This window comes from Lathyrus oleraceus, chromosome 5 (assembly GCF_024323335.1).
Source record: "Lathyrus oleraceus cultivar Zhongwan6 chromosome 5, CAAS_Psat_ZW6_1.0, whole genome shotgun sequence".
NCBI classification, from domain to species: Eukaryota; Viridiplantae; Streptophyta; class Magnoliopsida; order Fabales; family Fabaceae; genus Lathyrus; species Lathyrus oleraceus.
Genome location: NC_066583.1, coordinates 520,595,403 through 520,608,303, shown reverse-complemented (window position 1 = coordinate 520,608,303; position 12,901 = coordinate 520,595,403). Strand labels below are relative to the sequence as shown.

General features: G+C 31.5%; 1 pseudogene; it reads right to left on the bottom strand.

The window, feature by feature from the left end:
- Positions 1 to 2,277: 2,277 nt before the first annotated feature.
- LOC127081770 (ribonuclease TUDOR 1-like) lies at positions 2,278 to 4,181 on the bottom strand (annotated as a pseudogene).
- Between the last annotated feature and the right edge of the window lie 8,720 nt (positions 4,182 to 12,901).

Genomic DNA, 12,901 nt, shown 5'->3' with positions numbered 1-12,901 from the left:
TGATTATTGACAATAGGATATTTATATTTAAGAGGTTTTGTTGAAGATGAATTGTGATTGACGTTAGGATATTATATGTAATGAATTATGTTATTTTGTTATGTAATTTTTTTAAATTATAGGGTTAAATACACTTTACCCCCCTGTAATGTTAGCGAGTTTAGGGTTACCCCCCTGGTAAAGTTATTTTTTCAATACCCCCCTTATGTTATGTAGATTCCTTCATAGAACCCCCTAATATCCAGGTGGCATGGAATCTTGGTTTTTTATTTCAGACGTGGCTTTTTAATTTTTTTATTTTCACATGTGAATCTTCATTAGGTCTCCAGCATGGCATAAACTAGAAATTAGGGTTCCAAATCCATCCCTCTCTCTCTTCGTGAAATCCATCCCTATCCCAAATCCATCCCTCTCTCTCTTCGTGAAATCCATCCCTACCCCAAATCCATCCCTCTCTTCATCTTCGTCCGTGTCCCCTTCATCTGGGTTATGGGTGGCAGCAAGGCATCTTCCACGAGTGAAGTTGGAAACGGCTTACCAAGATGTGGATGCAATGAAACCATGAAGTTGTTGGTCTCCAAGTCAATTGAAAACCCCGGTCGCAAATTTTGGAAATGCAGGAATAATATGGTGAGCAATTTTGAAGCATTTTATTATTTTGAGTTTGATTTCGAAATTAATTGTTGGTGGTGTTTGTCTCAAATTGCAGAATGGGTGCGGTTTATTTTTGTGGGATGATTTGGTCAGTGAGTTTGCAGTGAAAGAAACCAATCCGTCCGGATGCCGCCAATGTGAAGTCAACAAGGCTTATTTGATTGAATTTGCTAAAGAGATTGTTGAGGAGATAGATTGCAGAGTCGGAAAGCTTAACAAGTTAGAAAAACTGAAGAAAAAGATTGCAATGGAAAAGAGGAAAAATCTATGGTTAATGTTTGTAATTGGTCTGTCATGGATGTTGATAGCAGCTATGGTTAAGTTAGTCTAATGAGTCTTTCATGTAATTGTTATGTCATTAGTGTTTTTCAGCAATGTAATGTTGAACTTGTAATGTGATTGTTTTTCAGCAATTGTAATGTGACTGTCATGTAATTGTTTTTCAGCAAGTTATATCATAATGAAAGAGCAATTTTCATCCTGATATGCCAAGGCAGTGTGTCTATTCTTGCTAATAATGGAATCTGCAGGGTGGTGGTGGTGTCTGCCAATAATGTTAAACAACAAAAAAAATATTCTCATTTATACGAGCAAGGTTATTCTTGAATCCTGAACAATACCTTTTTTTTAACTGTTATCCACCAAATATATAATATAAAACATAGCAGAAAAAGCATAACAAGTTGAGGAAGACACATGTGGATGACAACCCAAGAGGTAGGTAAAGCCTCTGATAAGTTAGGAGTCAGGACAAGCCTCTACCCTCCCATGAATACCTAAGCACATGACAAACTCGTGTTGCTGTGCTGTCTGTCACCATACAAAAATAATCATGCAAATGCAAACCGTACGCCACAGTTTCTTCCCTCCTTCTATTCTATTCTATACATGAGAGCCAAGTCCATTTTGTTTAATAATTTTTCTCCATGTGACTAATGTTGCATTTGGTATTCAAGACTAATTGATGAGTTAAGGCCTTAGGTTGCTCCTCCATTTTGCTAGATCACATTGGAGATGAAAATCAACAGTGTGGTTTGGAACATATTCGTATACAAGCAATAGTTCATCGCTGTGATGTGAAGTACATCCATAGAAATTGTGGCTATGGTTGCTATATTTCCTTTTTTGACAAAACAGCACATTCAGACATTGAATCCTTCAACATTCAAACGCTTCCCAATTATTGACTGTTCCAACTTGAAACTTATTTATGTGATGGTTTAACCATAAGAGGGAATATAACCATCCATATTTTCTCACACTTTTTTCCACATTAAATTTTACACTTTGTATTCTTAGAAAGAAAATATACTACAGTATATACAGTTATTGGAAATATTATATTTCTGTTTTTTCTTAGTATATACACTTTGAATTCATGGTTTTGTTGTAAGATTAGTGCACAGACTAGCCATGGCTCTCTGCAGAATTCATGGTTTATGAAAAACAAGAAAAAAATGTGACAGACTAGCCATTGTGTTTTATAGACAATACACACCAATAATGTTAAACTGATACATTAGAATTGATCATCACAGTAAGTGCATATGTTTGTTACAAAAGGATTACAAAATACATGTCTTCAAAGATCAGTTGGCATTACAAAAGAGTTTTCCAAAAGGATTACAAAATTTTCCCATATCTTTGAACAGAAAATAGATAAAGAACAGTGGTATTTTCAAGCATGGTTTGCATCCTCCTTACTTTCAGCTTTTCCCTCTTGGCAGATTGTTCAGCTTGCTCCAGAAGGTGGAAATCAGGAATTCTGTCACTGCCAAATGAGGTTTGAAGTTTTGCAAGACCAGCTTCAAGTAGAGTAACTGCCACATTGGTTTTAGACTCCCATAAGGAACCCAAGAAATTTCCATTTCTATCAACAGTTTCCACCTCAATCTGTAAACATTGAAAATTACATTTTCAAGAAGCAAAGAAGTAACTAAGAAATCTCAACTTCATGGAGGAACTACTAATTACCTCAACGTCTCTCTGCATTATCTGTCGCCTCATTAGTGCAATTGCTTCACCAGAATATGGTTCGTCACGACCAGGACATCTGACACCGGACAATGAGAAAGCAATGCTGCAAGTTTCTTTTGGAATTAACAATTTAAAACGATGGCCACTGAGGACATATTCCACAACTGCGGGGACTTTTCTACTTCGGTGAAGAAACGGCAGGAAATCCTTGGCTTTCTTTGCTGATGTCTAAAATGAATCAAACAGTAAATATTAATTAGAATTATTAAGAGTATGTAGTACTAAAATGAAAAGTACCAACTCGGCAAATATTGCTTAGAATTATTAAGAGTAAATATTGCTGATGTCTAACAACATTTCCAAATCCACGACCAACTACCAACTCGGCAACATTCACTCCAATTTGTTGACTTCCAGTAGATGCAACAGCTGATGGGGCATTGTCACCTTCAGCTTTGCTGGCAGACGGCAGGAACACTGATCCGAAATCCATTGTTCTAGCTTCAGGAGCTCCTGCTGGAACTGCAGATCCATCTGCTGTACCAACCTTTCTAGAATACTCCATTTGAACATTCACCTGAAAACATGCACAATTATTAGAACTGAGTTTGCCAATGATGTCAACATATACCATCACATAATGTTTTCATACTTGACGACCAATGAGGCGTGTTCTCAAGAACTCCTTTGCTTCACGGGCATAAGGAGCTGGTTTTTCATCTCTACGAGGATTGCCTATTTTTGGACACCTAATACTCGAGAGGTTGACTCGCCGCTCTGCTAGCGGACTTCCGTATGGAATAGAATCATCAGCAACAATGATGCAATCTCCACTGACAACCTCAACTACCTAGAAAAAGAGAGCCAAATATTATACATTTGTATCACTTGAACTGAATATTAACTTATTGGGATAAATCCATGGTTGGAGAAAATTTTACCTTTCCTGTAAAATTCTGGCCATGAATTGCCTTTGAATTTGTAGGTGGAGGTACATAGTTTGTCCACAACTTTAACTTGCTCTTCTTTGCCTGAAGCTCTGCTGTCTTTAGCCTCCGCTTCGCCTCTTCTTCCATCATATTTGCACTCCATTCAACATATTTGGCAAAACCCTGTATTATGAAGAAATCAAAATGACAGATATTTTCATGAAAGTTTTAGTGATATCTTATCAGATGAAGAAACTCCTCACACTCAAGTGGTTACAGCTTACAAGCTTGTTGCTTACTTACTCACATAACCAGTGTAGTCATGCTGATGTAGAAAATAATTGCAGGATATATTCCAACAAGAATAGAGTTAAAGAAACTAAACCACAACAATATCATCACATAAGTGAAGAGCATACATTTTCCACAAGCTCCAGTGCCAGGTCTTTTGCCGATTCACCATCAGGATAATACACTGACCCAATCAAGTTGCTGAACTTATCAACACCTTCCAGGACAATCCGAACCTACATATCCACTTGGGATTTAGAAAACATGCAGAAATTCAACAAGCTATACAAATTAAAGAATATTACCCACATCTCGATTCAATACTCTCATTTATACAGAAGTATTACAAGTACCTTAAGTACTTCTTGCTGTTTTTTTTCAACAGTTGTGCCATTAGATACTTCCTCCCCTTTAACATAATTTTCCCATATCTGAAACACGACACTTTAGAACAGAAAATAGATAAAGAACAGTGGTATTTTCAAGCATGGTTTGCATCCTCCTTATACAAAAGTCCTCCATCACTGCGGTCGTCTTTCTCGTTTGCTTCGTTCCCTGCATTCTTCTTCTTCGTCTTCGTCTTCCCCTGGAAATTTCGTCTTCGTCTTCCCTGCTATGTTCAGAACCCTAATTTTCTAAGGGGGTATTTGAAATTAAAAAGTGTAAAATGACACATAATCACTTTAACAAAATTAAAAATATGCCAGGTGTAGGACCTCTTATTAGATTCCATGCCACCTGGATATTAGGGGGTTCTATGAAGGAATCTACATAACATAAGGAGGGGTTTACAAAAAATATTTTTACAGGGGGTAATCCTAAACTCGCTAACATTACAGGGGGAAAAGTGTATTTAACCCTAAATTATAATATCATTTTAAAATTTGTATCAGAATATTATTATATAAAAAAATTGTGAATGATGATTGACATTTATTATCAGAATATTATATATTTTATTTCAATTTTTTTAATAATTCTGTTTTATAAATTATATTAAAGTATTATTTTTATATGATAAATTAAAATAAATAAAAACTAAAATGATAATTATTAATCATTAAAATTTAAAAACAAAATAAATATATTATATATTTTAAAACTAGAATAATAATATTATCTTTAAAACCGAATTGTTAATTATATACTTATAAACATAATATTTTTTATATACGTTAAAAAATAATTATTAATTATTTTTTAGTAAATTATATATTAAAAACAGAATTATTAGTTTTTTTTTGTCAAGAGAAGAATAAATATGTTATATATTTTAAAATATGAGTATTATTTATATATGTTAATAAAACTATAATTATATATTTTAAAACTAGAATAATTTTTTATATACATTAAAAACATAATTCTAATTTTATTTTTTTAAACCAAAAATAGAGTAATAAAAAAAATTAAAATAAAATAGCATTTTTTTCTTTTTAATATAAGTTTTAACTAAGTGTTAACTAAAACCAAATTTAATGTCTATTTTATTAATATATGTTTTTATTATGAGTTTTAATATATATTTTTATTAAAATAAATTCAATGTATTTAGTAAATATGTGAAAATTAATAATTTAGTAAATAAACATTTAAGTGAAATCTATTCAATATAGAATGTAGCTTTTTATTTTATTTGTTAGTTAATATTTATTATAGGCTAGTTATTCGATATAATTGTATCAAATTCGAGAATTGGTCAATTGATGAAATCAATTGATTGACCTTAGGATATGTATATTGAATATGTTTTGTTGATTAAGTCAAGTGAAATTAATTGATTCTTGACATTAAAGTATGTATATTGAAGATGTTTTATTGATTATGAATCATGATTGACGTTAGGATATTATTATATATAACGGATTATGTTATTTTATTATGTAATGTTTTTTAAATTTAATAGTATATTAAAATTTGTATCAAAATATTATTATATAAAAAAATCGTGATGATTGACAGTTATTACTAAGATTATAAAATAAAATGATTTCACATTTTATAAAAGAAAATTCATTTGTTACAACTATTATAAAGTGATGATTTAGTTTAGAAACCATTGTTCTAACTTTTGAAGAAGAAATTAAAATATGAATCTATTAGAACAATTTCAAATGAACTACAGATAGAAACTGTTGTTATTTCCCATAAAACAGTTGTTTCCTAAAAATACCTCAATATCCTATGTTTGTATCTGAAAAACAGTGTGCATGCGTTGTTGTTGGAAACCGTTCTCTAAAGAAAACTAAAATAATGAATCTCTACGATGCAATTGGGTACGAAACTATTTCGAGTGAATAAAGCAATGTCTCGGTTTAGCACAGTAAAAAAATTGTTTAATCGACAAAGGCAACAAATCTTTCGGATTTTACAATGGTTTTCTTGCGGGATTGTAAAGTCAAAATATTATAATAGAAGTAAGATTATATATATATATATATATATATATATGGGACAATTCAAGTGAGAATACTTGGTTGCTGTGTGAAATGAGAACAACTAATCTTAACCATTAAACTTTAATTCATAAAATAATTAATGGATTAGATTGATTTCTCTTTCTATAGTACTCTTTATTTGTGATATATATAATATTCAACCAAATTAATTCACATTTATATTTTAAGAAATAAAATATTTAATTTTTTTCGTTGGAAAAGAATGAAAATTGATTGAATAATTTTATAGATGATGTATTTTATTTAATAATTAATATATAAATAAGTATTATCATATATCCAAAATTTTAAAATAATAATAATATATTCACCCAACAAAATATTTATTACTAATATAATTATAAACATATAATTTATTTGTGTTTTAAAAATAAAAATTAATATAATTATGAATGAAATAAAATATTGACATAATCATATATTAATCCACAAATAATTAATATCATAATCTATAAATCATAATGATAATTTAGTTATAGTTGAATATTAAAAAAAACTATTTATAAAACTCTTTTTTCAGAAATTATTATTTTCAAAATTAAATAGTCAATGTAATTAAATATTAACTTTAATGATTAATATAAAATTATATTAATTTTTTATATATATAAATAAATATATACTATTTTAATTATCACAAAATTATATTATTAATTAATATATAAAATTATAATTATTGATTTCTCATAAAGTCTTCTATATTTGTAATTTATATAATTTTTTCAAAAATTTAATATAGGCTATATTTTAAGAAATGAAATATATGATTTGTTGTCTTTTAAAAATAATGATAATTGATTGAAAATATTTAGCTTTTGTACAAAAACAATTCATATGATTATATATTTATTATAAATGTTAATATTTACTTATATTAATTCATGCCTTTTGAAAATAGTGATAACCGAAAGAAAAAGTTTTTTAATTATTTTTATGTAATAATTAACATATAAATATACTAAGATTATAAATAATATATAACTGTATTATTATTATTATTTGGATTAATATATGATTATATTAATATTTTTATTAATACATAATTATATTGATTATTATTTTCAAAACACAACAAACTTATATATTTTAAATTTATTACCAATAATTTTTTGGGAGATTTATATATTACTATTTTAAATTTTTGTATAGTATTGTAATATTTATTTATAGGTTATTATTAAATAAGATATATCATCTATAAAATTATTTTCAAAAGGAAACAAATTAAATATTCTGTTAATCAAAATATAAATGTGAATATATTTTGTTGAAGGTTATATATATTAAAAGTAAAGAGGACTATAGAAAGAGAAATCAATTTAGTCCATTAATTTTAATATATTGAAATTTAATGATTAATATTAATTGTTCTTGTTCTCACTTGAGCCAGTGTTCCTTTAAATTTTGAAATTGAGAGTCCAAATAATATGCAAAGTTAATTATTGATCAAATTAGGTGAGATATATGGACAAAAATTGTAATAAAGTCAAAATATAATTAATTTACTATTGTATATTTAAAAATAAGAGACAAAGTTAATTAAATGTAATTTTGTATTTAACTTCAAATTAAATGAAGATAAAAGTTTAATTTTTCTTACGACTTTTTTTAAAATTGCTTATATTATAGGCCGAATGGACTTACTCAATATATTAGAGGTTAAATGACAGGTTTTTTTAGTTTAAAATAGTTTATACAATCATTTAATTTAGAATCATCAATCTTCTATAACATATATCTAATTTTATTATATTACAAAAATGAATGTATTTAACGAACCGAATCTCTTAAACTGGTGGTGCTGATTTCTGGTACGACGACACATGATGGATTTGCATGGTTAACACTGCAACGTCCAAGTCAATTCAAGATTCAAGATGATTACAGGAAAGTGTGGAGATCAGAATGTGTATCTTACTTTCTCTTTTGAATAGATTTACATGTTGGGACACATGGAGTTAATTTGAAGTAAATAGGACCTTATCTATTTTTGTCTTTGGTTGGCCCTGAACAATTTACCCCAAAGATTTATCGGACACTGAGTGAATCGGAAAATTCTTTAGTGATTTTGGTTGGCCTCCAAGATGTTGTTCGAGGTGATCTCAAATGCTTGGAGTCATTTGAAAAAGTAATTGAAAACAATAGCATTAAATATGTTTTATCATTGAAACATCTCGTCGTCTCCTTCTAACATGTATGTTAAGTGCACTTGAGTGCACTCAAGTTTGCATGTATCCCCCGAGGATAAATCTAGTCGTTGATTTCATAATTCCTTTCTTTAGCTGAAATGCATCGTCCAACGGCTCCCACCTATAAATAGGGGGAGTTGAACATTTTGGAAATTTTTTGCAATCTTTGTCATTAGATTTTTTCACATACATTTTTTTGTAAAACACTTTTTCCTCTTCCTTTTTGATAGCATTAATCGGAACGACTGTAGTTCCTTAACCAGAGTTTCTACGCTTCATGAATCTCACATAATTGTGTCCCCTCCTCAACCCAAGATTTTATCTTCAACATTTCCTATTTTCTAGTAAGGACTAGTGATAGTATAGTCAACTTGGTGATAAATTTTGTGAGATAACCTTCGACTTCCTTGCCCCTCCCATCTTAACCGAGGAGGACATATAGGGTAACCGACAAATGAGAGAATACGCTAAAAGTTACATCCAACTTTTCCAGAGAACCAACATTTATGAACCTAGTGATGCTAAAGTGAAGGAATGTTTGGATCTTTGAGGTCAGTTATATGCACTATCTTGGACCACTCCCGACAAACATCCTATGATCAACAATTTAGCCCGGAAAAGATTGACGTTAATGAAGCCAGCCGATGCAATGAAGTATAATTTGGTGCAGGTCGTGGTGGTAGGTACCCTATTTGTCTTGAATATCATGGTGGAAATAGAGGCTTCTAGCCTCGTGGTTGGTGATCCTCAAGACTGGTTGATTCATCCCGGTCTCACTTTATCAAATCTTGCTTACAAGGATAGGATTTGGGATGCCTTTTTCCAACTTTGAAGTGTCCGTCCTAAAACGTTCGAAAGTTTCTCCTTTCCAACTTCATCCAAAGCCTTGAGCTTACATGACGGTATTATAGTTGTGTGTCGAGCATAAATCTTGGAAAACTTCCCTTGGATTTTTTCTTAATTTGTTCCAGCTTCAATCCTTCTACAAGAGAACTTCCGTGACCAAGGGATCATTAGTTTCTTTCAGGAGAATCCTTAGTTTGACCCATTCATCCAATACTAGGGAGCTTTGTGTTGGTGAGGCTCATTACGTTAGAGGCCCATCTCACTCTATGATACTTTCCTGCCAAGTCTTCTCTCTTCTACATGAGTTCGTTTCTTTACTATTGGGCTTTTATTCACTTCAACTGGGATGTCCATTTTCACTGCACCAGGATGGGTCATTTTTCCCCTGATGAGGCGAGGATGAAAAAAGACCTGCAATCTTAGTTTTAGGGGCTCGACCATGAGAAAGGTTTTGGCTTCGATGAGGTGCCCCCTATCGAAGTAAGGAAAACATAGATTGACACATATGCCATTGTAAGTGTGATCATCCAGGGAGAAAGGAAATAGATTTTCGGTGATGATAGTCTTAGTGATTTTTTTTGACATGTGTGATTGCATTTTGCATATAGATGGACAAGTTTGAGATGTTATTTGCCCTTTCTAATGTTAAAGGCATTAAATATGTTATTCCTCTTCTCACGGACACTGCACCTGTTCTGACCCATGCTTCCATCTTGGTTATCGAGGCTTCTACTCATGTACCTGAGGTCGACCAACTTGTCAATGTTGCAACCATTTTGACTGTGGAGGAATAGGAGCCTCCGTCCCCAGTAACAACAAAGAGGTTCAAGAATGAAGACCAATCTTATCCCCCATAAAAATGATCTCCTAAGTCAACTTGACTCTCCTGGGACGATAATTTAAGGAAGGTGACTCATTTCTTGCAGATGCCCAGTGTTCTAACATCGTCGCTGCTGGAAGAAGAGATGTTATGGATCCTAGTAATCCTTCCAAGGAAAAGGATAGATGGAAGAGGAAGTGAGAAGCTATGGAGAGAAAGTTCCTACCTCTTTAGAAGGGTTTGGTTAATTTGCAGAAGAAGGTCAAGCTTTCTAGCTCTTTGCAAAATGAGGCAAACATTCACAACTCTCTTATTACTATGGAAGCCCGAATAACAAATCTAGAGACTACTCATAAGGCATATGAGAAGATTTTCTAGGATGCCTCTAAATTCTCTGCTCTGAGATGACCCACCGAGCTAAGGAGGATCAGAAAACTATTCTTCAAGAGGCTAGGGCTCAATTTGAGGCTCTAAATTCTCTTTAGGACAAGGTATCATTCTGAAGATGATGCTCCAGGATTCTCTCCAAAGGACCATGCAAGTCGTGTTCGGGGTCCGCGATCGGGTTATAGAACATTTGATAGGTTCTTCCCTGCTGCCAAGATTCTCGTTGAAGGGTTGAAACCCTTCCAGTATTCTCCCGATGGGGTTCAAGATGGTATTATTGGGAGCTTGGCACCATACACTTTGGATTTACCATTTCTTTTGATTTGTATTTCCTTTGTTCTTGTAACATTTCACAGGCTATTGTGCCTTGGATGTAATGAATAATATCTAAACAAGTATTTTTATCTCAATGGTTTATACATTATTTAGCTTTGATTTATGTACTTGACTCCATTTTATTGTTGTTGCTCTGTTACAACTTTGGTTGTTAGTGCATTGTTGCAACGCCAGGATTTACTTGACATCCCTGCAATGAAAAGTTCGTGGATCATCGGGCTTTGTAGGTGTTCACGGGTGAGTTGTAAGTCTGCTCCTTGGAATTTGCAAATGGTTGTTTGTTTAGGATACCGAGAACTTGATTTATTTCTTTTCGAAAGGAAAGAGATGCTCTCATGAAGAGAGGTACTTGATGTGCTCTTCACACTTTCCTGATAATGGTCTTTGTCATTTGTGGCTTAGCGCATTGGAGGTAGTTAGATACCATTTTCGGTTGCCATATTTTTATATTCTATTTAGAGTTTGTTGTAGTAGTGTGTTGACTTTTGCATTGTATTGAGCGTGTTGCTTGTGTTTCTCAATATAGGGTTCATAATCAGAGAGATCAATATGATGTGTTTCTATACTTGTATTGCACTTTGCGTCACAAAGAACCGTTCTCCAACCAAGGCTAGGATTTCTTCCCTTTCCCCCGAGACTTGGTTCAGATCGAAGTGGACGTCTCCAGATTCCACTCCCTATGCCCTTGGATTCTCTATATCCAAATGGGGGGTGTGCTAGCTATGCAGAAGTGCATTTAATCCATATAAGATATGCATAAACGCGTGTAATCTATATCGTGTAATATACATATCAAATTTTTATTATTATGCTCCAATTTAAAGAGTACGGACCCTCACCCTTGCAATCTTAAAGTTTTTTAGAAAAATAATACTTTTTTAATTATGATATATATATACATATATATATATATATATATATATATATATATATATATATATATATATATATATATATATATATATATATATATATATATATATATAATCTCTCATAGATTAATAAAGTTGAAAACTCCCGTATTCATATGATGTGGTATAAGATTATTTTTGTCACGTAGCATACACTCTTCTAAATGGTTGATATCAACTATTGTTTGGACGTTTAGATTGTTATTTCTTCTCTTATATACAACTCTTGCAAAGGTTAATTACATATCTCAATTCTATTTGGAATTGGCGGCAGACGTACCCATAATGAGGATAATTGAGGAGTTGTCTAAATAAATTCTCTCTCTCTCTCTCTCTCTCTCTCTCTCTCTCTCTCTCTCTCTCTCTCTCTCTCCAACTCTTGTAAATGTTAATTACATATCTCAATTCTATTTGGAATTGGCGGCAGACATACCCATAGTGAAGACAATTGGGGAACTGTCTAAGTAAATCCTCTCTCTCTCTCTCTCATTTGTTAATACACTTAGTTTTCTATTTCATATACTGATAATTATGTTTGTGTTGAAGTATTTCAAATTGTTTTGTAAGATAATTGTAATCTAAGCAATTGCAATTGATTTTTCATATCATCAACACAAAGAAAAATCAGTTTGTTGTTTATTGCATATCAAGTGTTTGATAAATTGTCTTAGTCAACTTTTATTTCCTTTTTCATTTGAAATTGATTATCAAAGTGTGATATTGTTCAAACGAGTATTTTGTAAAACATATTGATTTACTTTCTCATCATTGTTATACATTTTGTTACGGTTTATACACATATTTGATTCTTCTGATAACGGCTCAGATAGACGGGTGTCAATCCTGAATTGCTTTCGCTCCCATAGTAAATATTGTTTTAAACATAATTTTATATTGAAAAAAAAAATTATTTGTGATCAAAATAGAATAGGAATTCATACAACTATGGTTGATCCTTGTTTCATTATAGTAAACGCTATTTTTGAAACAATGGAATCAAGTTGAAAATCAACCCTCTAGAGAAAATTGAGCTATGCAAAAAAGACATTTAAAGTCTATAAGAAACAAACATCAATAAGGAATATATGAATATATTATCTCT